Raw genomic sequence first — 15,158 nt, forward strand, 5'->3', positions numbered from 1 at the left:
AGTAGGTTTTTCCTCCTCCTTCCTTGCTATTTATGACATTTTCAGAAATGACTCAGAGCTACTTCTATGATGGAAGTGATGCATGGGAGATCACCATGCGCTGTTTACAGGCGATATGCTTACATTTGCAACTTGCAGGGCATACAGAGAATGCAGACCTCCATGCACAACATGCCCTTTCTCCCAGTGTTAATGAAGGTAAAAAATAAATTGTGTATTTCCTTGGCCTATGCTGCACCCTTCCACCAAGTTTCATTAAAATCGGGGTGGTATTTTTTTCTTATCCTGCAGCCTAACAAATTGAAGAAAAACATACAGTACCTGGCAGATTAGTGAAAATAGGAGGCCATACAGACCACAGTACAGTCAAGACAAACACGACGTCATTAGGACAGGGACAGAAATCAACAGCATAGATGGACATCTGTTAATTGTTTTGTCTTTATGAAACTAGTGCAGTGCCCATAGGAAGTATGTATTCGTATAGTGGGAGATTCAACATCAGAAGTGAATAAATGTCAGGTAGTTTTATTTTGAGGTTTCACACAGAAAACAGGTCGTGGTGGTGTTGCTGGGAATTCTGATGCAGGTTTGGATCCAGAGCTCTTGGTCCTGGCTGGCTGGCGGGCTGGACTGGGTGCAGGTGGGGACGAGACTGTCTGAGGCGAGGGCAGAGAAAACAAGGTTTAGATACAGGCAAAAGGTTAGAGTTACTTCTAAATAGCTGGTGTGTCTCATACAAACTGATGCGACGATCCGGCAGGGACTGGATGGTCGGTCTGGTCTTTTATACGAGAGTTGATTGTGGAATGAGGAACCGGAGTGCAGGACTGATGAGATGAGTTTCAGGTGTGTAGGCTGGAGTAGCAGTGACCACGCCCCCCAGCAGTAATTCATGCAGCTGACAGGTCCCAACCGGAGGGTTGTGACAATAAAGCTAAATGTCCGCATGTCTTCTTCTTAGCATGCTAATCGCGAATAACAGAATTTGCATATTACATGCCACACTACAACGTCTGCAACTCCATAAAACACTTACTTTTCATAAGGTACCACACCATCCAGCATTGATATTTGCTGGAAACTATTAGAATATTATTAGAAAATCGAACCTTGTGGCGCACTTTAAAACTCCTAAAGATAGGTAGGCTAAATAGACTTTCAGATGCGATGTATAAAACGTGTTGCATACAATTTCCTGCTGAATTAGTGGACAGCCTAATTCTTCACATTTTTAGTACAGCAGTTTACTTTTCAGAGACATTACCTTCGGAGTAGAGAGTAGATCAGCCCCATTAGCAAGGCACAGGCTCTGGGTACGTCTACATCTTTCAGGTCTTCTGTTCCCTCAATCACAATCTGTGCGCTGGCTGGATCAGACGTGGCACCTCTGGTTACAATGATCTTCAACACTTCAGTGGTGAGATCTCCATCAACCTAGCAGAAATAAGTCAGAATCAATGTCAGAATTAAACACGAGTAACAATTAAAAACAAGACGAACACAAAGTATAGTTTTTCTGTGTCAGATTTACCTACCAAATGCTCTTTAAAGAGATTCTCCTCCTTTTCTCCGAGGTAAACCACCAATCCACAGATCACAACCTCTCCTCATTTGCACAGAATCACCCTGTGAAGACCAAAAATGTTAAACTACTCCATGAGGAAGGACATATAATCAGGGTTCACAGGCATTTATACCAATGATTTTTCAAAACTAAAACAAAACCAAGAGGACAAGGACACGTGAAAGAGGGAGAGGATGAGAAAAGCAAGAGGAGGAGGAAGAAGAGAAGAGGAGGACATGGAGGGGACCAGGAGCAGACAAGGAGGAGGAAGTGAGGGGGAGGAGAAACTGAAGAGAGGATTAGGGAACACTGCAAAAACTCAAAATCTAACCAATAATATTTGTCATATTTCTAGACAAAATGTCTCACTACACTTAAAGTAAGACATTTACCTGAAAAAGTTTATGACTTGTTTCAAGTGAAATTTCACTTTTTTCAGGCAAAATCTTAGCCTGGCTAACACCAGACTATTCTCAAATGAGGTCTAGTCTGGCAACGAGCAATGTATTTCTCCGTAGAGGAGGTGTGGTTTACGATCCTCCAGAGCCGTTTATTGGACGCTATGAATGTCTATCAAAGCGTCTGTAGGTAGCTCTTAGCCAATCGTATCAGTTATACCAGATGACGTAGTAGAGCAACAGAGATGGATGTTTGTTGTGTGTGTGTCTGTGAGAGAGTGTTGCTGCTGCTTTGCTTCTCCAGTTCTCACTTTCTGCAAGATTATTTATTTTCACGCTTTATTCCCCCTCATGTCATTCAGCCACACATCCACTGATTTTATGGGCAATAAACAAGCTGCTGCGGGTCTCTCGGCGGCTGCGCTGTCCCCCGGCTCGGAGCCAGATCACCGGTGGTGACCGGCGGTCTCGGCGGTGCGGCGCTAATCACCGGCGCTACCGGTGATCTCGCTCCGAGCCGGGGGACAGCGGTGCCGCCGAGAGACCTTTCGCCTTTCAACTTTCGCTCTTAACTGTTTAAAATGCCGCCTAAAGCTAAAGAGAGTTTCGCGTCTGCAGCAGCCATGTTGGATCCGGAAAACTACAAGCTTCCAAATGCCGAGTAGTACGCGTCATCGTCTTGCCGTCCCTCCCCGCTCTGTGATTGGATCCCTAAAACAGGGCTAGGAATCCTTCCTGGATTCCAGACCCTTTCGCAGTTCGAAATTAAATTTGAGCGTGCAAGGCAGTCTGGGTATACCCAGGCTAGCAAAATCTGTCAGTGAATTAAAATGTATTTTCTTGTTACAAACCCTTGTTCCACTGGCAGATTTTACTTACTTCAAGTGAAAAATTTGCTTGAAATTTGGTGAAATTTAACTTGGAAACAAGTCAAAAACAGCGTACTTTTAGGTAATGTCTTCATTTTAAGACATTTTGACAAGAAATATGACAAATTAATCCTCACTAGCACTTATTGCTGCACTAACACCTCTTATCGCACTATATCTTGATTTTTTTCCCTTTTTCCGTAAGTCGCCTTGGATAAAAGCTTTTTCTAAATTCTTCTAAATGACTTAATGTAAAACACAATGTAATAATTAGCCAAATCCTTTGTGACATATCTATCTATAAAAGCAAGAAGAGTCTGTGTGTGTGTGTCTAGTTCATATCTCTCTGATCATTAGTCAGACTGACCTCAGATTTCGTATGCAGCTTGCGCATGGCACGAAGGTGTGCATCCTTGATTTTTTCATTCATTTTTCAAAATATCATTATTTACGTAAGACGTGTTGCGGCATTGCACTGTTTCTGATCGGACGCCTTTTAGGGGAGCTCCGCCCCATTGTGTGATAGGCCTACACCTGGTCAGTAACACAATTCACTCTGGATTTACACCCTGACTCATCTCATCTGGAAGTCTATTTAGCCTACCTATCTTTAGGAGTTTTAAAGTGCGCTACAAGGTTTGATTTTTCAATAATCAAATCGTTTCCAGCGAATATCAATGTTCAATGTGTATGTGCTGGATGGTGTGGTACCTTATGAAAAGTATGTGTTTTTACTCACATTATTCACATCCATCTGTTTGTGCTGCATGTAAACTTCCTCCCTCCTATATCTGTCTGTATATATGTCTAACCATGTTAAGTTTCTTTTTCTTAAAATAACTATTTCTGTGTCTCTTTATATCTCAATGTACATCCATGTATTACCTAATATACACTTTGTATATTAACACTACTCAAGAGTATTACACCTCATTGTACATCCCACTTTCACACACAACCTCACTTGGCCATAATTGAAAAAATTACTTAATCTCCTACTATATGAATACATACTTCCTACAGGCACTGCAACCTAAACAGGTCGGGTCGGTTGTTTGGTGCTGAGAAGGAAGTGTGCAGTGTGTTTATTAGAGCTGGTTGATTAAGTAGACTTTGTGGTAGCAAAAGCAAAACACACAGTGGGCTGGGTGTTCCCAGTCCTAGACGTAGTTTGGCATGTAATGTACGAATACATACTTCCTACAGGCACTTCACTATAATTCAATTAAAAACTACAGAGTTAGTATATTGTATGTTAGGGTTAGGGTAACTTTTATGGGATTTTGGCTGTAGCAGTTGTTGTTAAAGAGCAGCCAAAGAAACCTATATATAGTTTGCATTAACAGACACACACACACACACACACACACACTCACATACATATTATCTATGGCTACTACAGTATATTCATTCATCTTCTCAACAGCAGGTGGTTGAGTGTTTTTGAATGAGAAGCCCAGGAGTAAGAGAGAAGGAGCCTCTTGTGTCTTTAATGTACCTGAACATGAAATATTGAACAGACTGTGATCCAGAGCGCAGTGATTGTGTGATGGGTGCTGTTGGCAAGGAGGAGGAGGAAGAGAAGGCTGAGGGGAGGGCTAGAGATGTTGAGGTTAAAACATCATTAACCTGCCATCTTGTATGTACATTAGCATTTAAAAAAAACATTAATGGCACTGATCAAACAGCCTGCAAGCCTCCAGCGTGCTGCTTTACACTCAGCATGCAAATTATTCCACAGCATGGCTGGAGATATACTTGCTCCTAATTACATGTTTGCGTGCACATGATGGCTGCCTCCTGTGTCCCATGTGTGTGTGTTTGGAGCGTTGGTTGTGCACGTCACACGTCAAGACTTTCACAACATGCACTGCACAAATGAATGGAAGGGGCAGTGGAGGAGTAGCAGCATATTCACAACATGCTTTATTTTATTGGTCTAAAACCTTAATAAAGCAGTAAATGGAAGTTTGATGATAGTTTTTATGAATATACACTCATTGAATTAGATGCCTGCAAAACATTCCAAAAGAAGTTGGGATGTCATGTTTACCACATTATGTCACCATCACCTTCTATTAACAACACTCGGTCGAACAAACGGCGGACTTTCACCAGGCGGCAACCTCCAGGTCTGAGCAGGGAGGCAAACCAGGAAGTGCCTTAAGCTGCATTCTACCAAAACTTCCAGCAGAGGGCGCTAAGTTTGGCTGCAAAAAAATTCTATCCATTAATTTCAATGCAAAATGTGAAAACTTCTCACTTGATTTATTACCTCAGAATTATTTGTTTTAGGACAACACTATGGTCTCAATCGCTAGTAAAAAAAGACAATTTGATGTTAATAGTGAAAATAATGGCCCCATTTAGAAGAAAATAGAAGATAAATAATCATATTATTTTGGGCTGGCTACCTTTGATTGACAGGTCACTAACAAGGCGAGACATCATCAGGAGAGAAGCAGAACAATGCGTTTCCACGGCAACGTGTCAATAAAGATATATATAATGTTATATATTAGATATAAAAAAGGATGTTTATTATATACATTTATTTACTGTTTAAACTGTCTTTTAGAACACCTTACCAGGAAGTTTTTTCCCCTAAACTTTTTTTTTTTTGTGTGTGTTTTGTGGCCTTAATTCACCGAAACTGCAGCCTTTTTTACAACCACGAATCATATTATCAATATGCTCTGGTATCACGGGCCGCAAAACGCTCATTTTGACAAACTCTCTATTCGATATTTTAGGTTGCAGGTCTTGTTGCACACAAGTGACATAAATATTGAAAATATTGTGTCTCCACATGCTCTCCTGTCCTCTCCTCTCTGCTCTGGGAAAACAGCCTGCTGTTCTGTCCGATTTTCAGTGAACATTTGTCATGTGAACTGTTTTTTAAACTGCATATTCAAATAGGATTTTACACTACATTATTTATGTATAAATGAATTGATGTATTTTTAAAAGACATACTTATCGACTGTTTTATGGTGTTGTTAATTTGAAATATTTGTTGATGGATTTGTATTTTTTTCCCCTCTTTTTTACTGCACATTGAAATACAATCCTGAAAAGGATTTTTTTTAAATGGGACGCTATGTGAAATGTAAAAACCCATAATATAAAAAAATGGAAATAAATGGTACAACGAAAGTTTGTGTTTGATCATAAAAGATACTGTCTTTGCGACATACACTACATTCAATTAAAAATCTGCACAAAGGATTACCGGATATCACACTGTTTTATTTACATTTCAGACAACATCCCAACTTATAAAATCATGAATTACTCTGTAGTTTGGTCTGTTTTATTCTTTTTTAATCATTTCCAAACTAATTTATTAATGCCTACTTTTAATTAATTATTAATTAATGGAATGCTTTATTACTATTTCTGTTACTCTTGTCTTGTCCTTCATAGTCAATCAGACACGGAGTAGGGCAGGTCTTTAATTGTAAGATACATCTCGAGGCTGCTTTGGGATGCATTACTAGTGGGTTTCAGGTCTTTTAAAACCAGACCCTCTCCCAGGTGACATAGCCGGGTAATCAAGTCCCGGCTTGTAATCCTTTAGCAACAATCCCTCTTTATCCAGAGCCATCTGGTGGCTCTCTCTGCAACTTGAGTGACTGTGCTGAGAGCCACCGGGGTACAAAAAAACAACGGCCACGCATGCAGTCAGATTTGAAGAGCAGACCACATTAACTGGCTCACAGGAAGCCTGCCAAACATGACTTCTGATAAGATGAGCATGTCTGAGAGTTATTAGGGTGATGTGGTCTGGGAATATTAGTTGTTTTCAAGATTTCATGTCATGTTGCCTCAGTTACCCGGTCATGCCGCTTTGCACTTTACAACATCAGAAAAATCAGACCTTACCTACCTCAACATGCTCGTCAACTCTTGACACAAGCTGTTGTCATCTCAAAACTTGACTACTGTAACGTCCTCCTGACAGGCCTGCCAGCCTGCACAGTAAAACCGATTCAGGTGATCCAGATTGCGGCGGCGCGCCTGGTCTACAACCAGCCAAAAAGGTCACATGTCACACCGTTGCTCATTGAGCTCCACTGGCTACCTGTTGCAGCCCGCATCAAATTCAAATCTCTAATGCTGGCCTAAAAAGTTGTCTCCGGTACTGCACCTAGCTACCCGAACGCCCTGATTCAGACATATGCTATACTCACGACCGTTGCGCTCTTCCAATGAACGGCGCCTGGCTTTGCCCCCCGTTGGTCCAAGGCAATCCAGACTCTTTGCATTTCTTGTTCCCCGCTGATGGAACACAATACCAGTTCTTACCAGAGCAGGGGCTGTGCTGCACTAATAGCTCTTATTGCACTGTACCTTGATTGTTTGTTTTTATTCTTCCAGTAAGTCGCTTTGGATAAAAACGTCTGACGTCTAGCCTAAAAACGGCAGGCTACATCTTCTATGTTGAAGTTGAAAGCAGGCTACATCTTCTATGTTGAAGTAAGTGTGGCTTCTCTCCAGTTTTAAGAAAAAATATGGTATTCTTCCTGGGAAGATGTTTGCTGGTTTTAATGACTGCTACCACTATTGCCGTGAGGACCTCTTGGTGTAACTGCCATCTGCCAAGGCTTTGGGGTGGCTGCTGGGGAGTGCATAAACAGGTTGGACCAGAAATCACATGCGGTAGATGTCAGTCAGAAGAAGAGTAAGACAATGAGAGGTGGAGTAGGGCCTGTCACGCCTTCCAGTTACTAGGGTTGGTGGGTACAATCTAGCATCTCACACTTCGGCTAGCTGACTTCAAAACACCAGAATAGTTTTTAACGGTTACACAAATGAAAACTTAATCACCATCAGTACTCACACTCTGACTGTCTCCAAATGTGGCCCTCTGTTATCGATAAGCTAGGTGGTGTTGTCATGGGCTCCTTGTGCTGCAGTCCTGAAACTGCAGCTTCTTCTACTACATACTCTTGTGAGCTGTAGACTTCACATTCCTCAAGATGAAAATAGTTATGCAAAGATTAAAATAATTTAGAAAGATACATCAAAATTAATTATGTAGTATAGAACAAGTGCATATTTTTAATCAAACAGTCCACTACCTCCATTTTTTCCAACAAGTTCTCCAACATAAACAGCAGAAGGGGTCGTGTTTCAGTACCACAAATTACGGCATGTAGGTACGTATCAAGGCTTGCCTGACCTTAAGTTTATGGCAAAAAACTTCTGGTAATGTGTAATAAAAGACAATTTCTGGCATTCACATACATTTATTACTGTTTAAACTAAGTAGTTACAACGGTCACGTGACTGCCGCAAGTTACGTAAAAACTTGGGCCGGGACTTTAACGCGTTAATTAAGATTAATTAATTACACAAAAATGAACGCGTTAAAAAAATTGATGCATGTTAATGGCACTTATTTTTGCACCGCGGAACGTTTCTCACTGGATGAGTTTCAGGCGGACCGATTATAGTGGAGCACCAACTAGCGTTGATGAGTTCAGACAGCAACAAACCACAGTGAACATGAAGGAAGAAGCTGATGAGACGCTTTGGTTGGCCCCGTGGATGATGGGACATTTAGTTACTAAAAACCAACGGATGGAAGCGTCCATAAGAGCATGGTTGTGTTGCTATGCAACAAGGAATTCACATATCAGCAGCACATCCAGCCTCAAGTATCACCTCAATGCTAAACATATAGCAGCTAACGGCTAGTGTGGTAGCTAGCGTGGATTGTGTTTTACTTAAAAAAACAAAGTATTCTAGTTTACAGAAGGTCTACCTACCTATAGGCTACCTGGATTTATGAAATGTACTATATTTCTAAATATGCTATTGCTACACTTAATGGCAAAAATTACACTGGTCTGTTGGACTTGAACAAAAATAAACAGTATTCAGTCATTATTCAATGGTATACTAAAAATCCATGTGAAAAAAATCACTTCTCACTGTTCTCATGTCAAATATTTATATGCGATTAAAATGTGATTGAATTTCGATCAATTAATTACAAAGCCTCTAATTAATTAGATTAATTTTTTTAATCGAGTCCCGGCCCGGGGAAAAAACGTAAGTTACGTTCAAAAACGTGATTCACGTAACTTAAGTTAAAAATGGTTTACTTTTTTTTTCCCACATGGGACGCGAACCCTGGGTGAAAGTCAACTGCTTGTTCAACCTGTTCACCACCCCAGCCTCCAACGCCCTGTTATACTTCACTTAGCTGTCAATCGCTACTACGTCAGCAAGATGGCAGTGGATGCATTACAGTGGATGACAAAATTCATAAATATAGCTCATTTTTTGCTGCCTGTAGAACAGGCTGATTTTTTCAGTGTGGATGACTAAATATGAACGTAGCATATCTCTTCAGATCTATCCTCATTTGAATCTTTGATATCTTTTCATTGACAGCAAAATGTACCTTTTGTTTGGTTGGTTTTCCTTGACAGCATGTGCTGATGTATGCAACCAAAACTTTGAAAGGTGAGTGGATATGGTTGTTTTAGTATCAGAGAAAAAACCCCACACAAAACCATTCAGTCTGCAATCAATTTTCAAGTGCAGGGCCCTTTCACCTCTGATGGGAGGAAATGTGCTCTTGGAACAAATAGGGTGGGGGGCAGTGAGACAGACATGGAGGGAGACAACGCACTCCATTAAATCAATTAAGTCTGCATGCTGCAGAAGCCTGGGCAGGAGCATAATTACTTAGGGACAGTGATCAGAGACTAATCTAATGATGATGCCCTTTGCTTCCCACTACCAGAATTGATGAAGCAGCACTCCTGCGGGACTGGGCCCTGGCTGTGGCACTAAGGAAACACACACACACATACATACATGTCAAGCCAGTAAGGGGAGTGTGACTAATCAGGCAGGATAGATTTGAAATGTCAATTTTATTTGTCTAACTTATCACAAATCACAAATTAGCCTCAAGGAGCTTAAAAATATAGAGAGCATCAGACACCCTCTGTTCTCAGCGTGTTTTAAATGGAAACGATGAAGGAAAACTCAGGAAAAGCAAATAAGGATGGATGCCTGTCCCCAGAGGAAGAAACGTGCAGATGTTGTGTAGTAAAATTCAAGTATAGGCAACCAGTGCAACACAATACTCACCTCTTAAGGACAGTAGCTCAGCCAAACATGTCAACACTTTCCAGAAACCCTGGCTGTATCCCAAAGTCATTGAAGGATCCTCAAACGGCTGAATCTGAAGAATTTTAAGAAAAAAAAAATCTGAAGTTTTGAGTTTGTAAAGTCAACGGCAGACACTGCTATTTTTTTGAACACGCCCCTTTCAACAAATTGCCCAATGTCACAGCCTTAAGAGCTGCATATCACCAATGCTGGGTCTTGTTGGTTTTCTGAGAATGTACTGCACCTACTGGTACCTTGTTTGCCATGTAGCAATAAAAATATACTAAAAACCTGGATTAATCTGGTTAGTCACATTGGACTGCTATTATTTTGAACACCACTGTATGTATCCTCCACGCTCCCCATGTACCCATAAAGCCTTGCGGTCACTGGTCTACCGGGAGATTTAAAAGCGGCGAGCGAAGAAACAGCGATGCTGGCGGTGCAATATGCATTTAAATATATAAGTATTTTGGGGCGTTCCCGGTGGTTTTCATATAAGCCTTTATAAGTTTCTGCTGCGCCCACTACTTTTATGTGTTACTAAACTAAGCTAAAATACTACAGTTATTTATATATATATATAACAAGTTGTAGACTAACTGAATGTTGAGAAACTGACATTTTGTTTAAATTGCACTTTTACTTGAACATTTTGCACATTTGTAATTTCACTGCCATTTGAAAATTACAATGCATGTGTAATGAAAGTGATTAACTGCATTAACATTTGTATGTCACTGTAAATTATAATACACGTAATAATGTTGACATCTCAGACTGTTCATCATGTTTTTGGAAATGGATTGTACATTAATTGAAAATGCGTTTTACTCTCAAAGAAAGGGAACCATTTGGAGATACTGTTATTTATACTGTTCATAGTTTTCTGGTCCAGCCTACTTGGCATCAAATTAGGATGTATGTGGCCGCTGAACTAAAATCAATATGACCTCTGTGCTCTAGACATATATACAATACTATACTGCTATATATATATTTTGACCATTTTGTCTTTTTTTCTCTTAAGCAGTTCTTTATTGATTTAATGATCGCATGTGGTCTGGTCTAAACCCTGACATTTTCTATAGGCCGTGGGAGTGCTTTTAAAGCTACACGTGGACACAGTAACCCTTGGCTTGGCCTTTTTGTGTGTAAGGCCCACACGAAGTCAGGTATTCTCTCAGCCTGCTGTCAGGCCATCATTCCAGTACTATGTGATTATCTTGGGCATATTGATTTGGCTTGTTTAAAGATGGACTCTGACGTGAGCAGCAGAAACAGATGCTGGGCTAAGTGGTATCAGCAGCCATGAATATCATATGGCTAGGGGCTAATGCTCGACCTTATTGCTGCTTAATGAACCGCTAAAAGACAATCACTGCCATTTGCCCACCTCTCTGCATCCAGAATGAATCAGCCAGCCAGTTTGCATTCAGTGCTGCAAACTCAATTTTTACTGATAAGGTCAGAGTAGTTTTTGGGGAAACTGTTTTCCATAAAGAGCAGCAGCAGTGACATTACCAGCTGATATAATTTAATGTACTGTGTTATGACTGTGGTCATTATTATAGTTATTATTAGCAAACTGCGTTTGTATGTGTGCCCTGTGTCTTTGTTTTCATTTTTAAAATGCAGATTGGAGTGTGCCATAGCCGTGGTGTGATTGGTGGAGAGGTTCCACGCCTGGGCCGGGATTGGCTGCAGCCGGAACCACCTGGTTTAAAGGGAGCCAAGATGGCGGCAGGCATTTCCTCATCTTCCTCGTCTCCCAACCGGTTCACACCTTCATTTGATTTAACTTGTTGTTTTGGATATAATTCCCTTGTTTGAGCAGTAAGGGTGGGTTGCCAGGTTTGGTTTCTGGTTTTCTCTTGTTTAAGTAGGTAGGGAGGTAAGACTTTGTAACTTTTGTTTTCTCAGGTAAATTTCTTATTTTTAAGACAGGATTGTTTTGTTTGTTATTTTGGCTTTAGTCCACCCCTAAGTTGAAGAACATATTTGTATTTACCTAAGTTATTGTTGTAAATAAATATTAAAGATTAGTTTGAGGAGTAGTTGTTTGTGGCTACCTGGGAGATGGGGAAGATGGGGCCTTTTCATTTTGTGCTCTAGGCCCCCTAGACTGGGGCATAACAACTGCATAAGCAAAAACAAGCATCAGCAACGTCAGGCACACACACACACACACACACACACACACACACACACACACATTAGTCTACACTGCATTTCGCACAAGTACTTTGTTAGCTAGATGAGATAATGAGGCCACAGTGCAATTACAGAAATAGAGGAGGCAGGTTTGGGCATATTCACCCTGTATGGTGCATGCTTGCTAACATGGCATGCTAATTGGTACACCAGGACTCAGAGACAAAAGCAGCCTGAGGGAGTAGATTGAGACAACCCCTGAGGATCTGAAGGCAAAGACAGGCAGCACTAACTTCCATGTCAATCGCTTTATGATAAAGGACAGAATGAGTGTAGGCAGGCAGTGCTTACTTAGAAAATTAATGGGCCGTGGGATTATTTCTACCACTTAAGACACTTTGCAGGCCCAGTGCGGTTGCCTCCATCCTGCCCTCTCCCCTGCCTGGGTTTTACGACTCTTTAGATGTAGAGGCCTTGCATACGGTGTAGTAAATTCACGACTAATTTCATTAAATACTGCTGTGTCCTTGGTGGTCAGACAGAGAGGTGCCCAGGCATATCCTGGATGAGCTGTGCAGGATGAACAGTGCCCTTCACTATATATTCCTCTTATAAGCAGGGTGTACATCCAAAATGTGCTGGATCAAAAACCAAGCCAAGGATTAACCTCAGAAAAAGATCTGCACACTGAGTTAAAAGCTCCCAGTGATTTCAATTGTGCAACACATCGATCGTAGAACATAAGATAAATTTAACCTGCTTCCTTATAACTTCCACTTCAGTAGGTGTGGTGCTGGAATACCAGCATTACTACACAAGACTGGATATATATGGAAATGTATTGAGTTGTGTGAATCTTAAAAAGGTAAAATACTGTATTGTTGTTCAGTTTCATAATACATGTGTAACACTGTGATGTGTAAATTGCAATGCATATGTAATGACAGTGAGTTGAGGACTGACTGAGAAACTGAAACATTTTGTTGAAAATTGCACTTATTTTTCTAAACATATATTAACAAAAAGGGTGTTTCTAAGCAGTTCAGACAGCCAGTTCAGCAACAAAATCACAGCATGGATGTTTTTTGTTGTTGCTCCTCAAGTTGTTGGTGTCTTGATGTGATATTTTTGTTTTGTTGGCTTTTGTCATCTTCTTTTCTTTTCTTTTTTAAAATCAATTTTTGATATACTAAAAACAAGAAAAAATGTAGTACCATTCATTTGTTATTTTCATCTATGGTAATTAAATATTTCTACATAACTGGGGTCCAGAAACAGTCTTGGAAAATGTTTTATCACTTATCCCTGAGAATCTTATGGATTCAATTAGCCCAATTGTATTCATATGTAATGATGTTTGTCATTTCATTGCAGTGAGAACATTTTTAAGCTCGACCTCACCTTGAGGTTTACAACCGTAAACTAGTTTTTGAAACCAAATAAAAGCATGGGTTTTTCCATGGCATTCCAAAGGTCTTGGTATATTTATGTGTCACTGTGTATTCATTAAATACCATATGGGAGCATTATCTAGGGTGCAGACTTGACTTTCTGGTCTCATAATATCACTGCCCCAGAGGGCATGAGAAGATCTGACTGTAATTACATTGGTATATTCCATTAAATTAATGTCTTGCCTAGATGTATTCTGATTAGTGATGGGAATTTCAGCTCTTTTTAGTGATCCGGATCATTTGGCTCAGCTCACCAAGAAGAGCCGGCTCTTTCGGCTCCCAAATGGCTCTTCATTTTACCACTTATACCTTTTATAATTAAGACAAATTTAGCACTGTTTTGACTTGTGATTTGTATTCGAACACATATCACTTAAATTTAAATAAATTGCTGTAGCCAATTGCATTTACAGTTGTAAAATCCCTTTTTTAGTAGTAGCATTCAACAGTTTTATGTGTCTCTATGAACTAACCACCATCATCTATCTAACTGTAACTTTTTATTAGTTTTTTCAGGGCAGATAGGCATTAAGGAAGACCAATTATACATATTATATATTCTATTATTTCTGTCATTGTCAACATCTTCCATATATTCAAGGTTCATTCCATATATTCAAAGTTTCATTCCATATATTCAAGGTTCATTCCATATATTCAAAGTTTCATTCCATATATTCAAGGTTCATTCCATATATTCAAAGTTTCATTCCATATATTCAAGGTTCATTCCATATATTCAAGAATTCATTCAATATATTCAAAGATTAATTTCCTGAACGGCATGCCATAGTGTGTGTGTGTGTGTATATATATATATATATATATATATATGTGTGTGTGTGTGTGTGTGTGTATGTATATGTATGTGTGTGTGTGTATGTATATGTGTGTGTATATGTATATATGTGTGTGTGTGTGTATATGTATATATATGTGTGTGTGTGTGTATATATGTGTGTGTGTATGTATATGTATATATATGTGTGTGTGTGTGTGTATATGCATATGTGTGTATATATATGTGTATATATATACGTGTGTGTGTGTGTATATATGAAAACATAATTCAAAGTAGTCATGAGGCTTACTTTTGTATCTTATAAGTACAACAAGCAAGTCTTACAACAAGTACAAGTCCTTAGTGCTTCAGTCAGTTTCTGTCATAGGATGAAATCGGTATAAAACTGGAATAAAATGGCTTTGACATTCATACAGTCTGCAGGACTAACCATGAATCCAGCATTTTAGTACATAGACTAGGAAATTGGCTAGAATGCTTACCAAAAGAGTGAAGACAGACTGGCAACACATGCATGGAAAGATAGAGACTAAATTCACTGGGTAATGAGAGACAGGTGACACCAATAAGGATGGGGCGAACAATCACACTGGAAGGAAAGCAGACGGAGAGAAAACATACTACAAAACAGAACAGGAAACACTCAGTGTTACCAAAAACCTGGAAAACAAAAGCCTCATTATAACACAACATGTAAAAACAAAAGCAGCAAAAGCCGGATCCGGTCTTGTCACAAATTTGAACAGCGAGAAATATAATCCCATTAAATGATCTTACACC

The 15,158-nt window shown here is 39.8% G+C and overlaps 1 long non-coding RNA gene across 1 annotated transcript; it reads right to left on the bottom strand.

Annotated features, from left to right (window-relative positions):
- Positions 1 to 1,313: 1,313 nt before the first annotated feature.
- Positions 1,314 to 10,574, bottom strand: LOC131972034 (uncharacterized). The gene is made up of 3 exons (XR_009394425.1): positions 9,948 to 10,574; positions 1,539 to 1,629; positions 1,314 to 1,437 (listed from the first exon to the last, which is right to left on the bottom strand). It is a non-coding gene; the product is annotated as an uncharacterized LOC131972034 (long non-coding RNA).
- Between the last annotated feature and the right edge of the window lie 4,584 nt (positions 10,575 to 15,158).

Source organism: Centropristis striata, chromosome 5 (assembly GCF_030273125.1).
Source record: "Centropristis striata isolate RG_2023a ecotype Rhode Island chromosome 5, C.striata_1.0, whole genome shotgun sequence".
In the NCBI taxonomy this organism is placed as follows: domain Eukaryota; kingdom Metazoa; phylum Chordata; class Actinopteri; order Perciformes; family Serranidae; genus Centropristis; species Centropristis striata.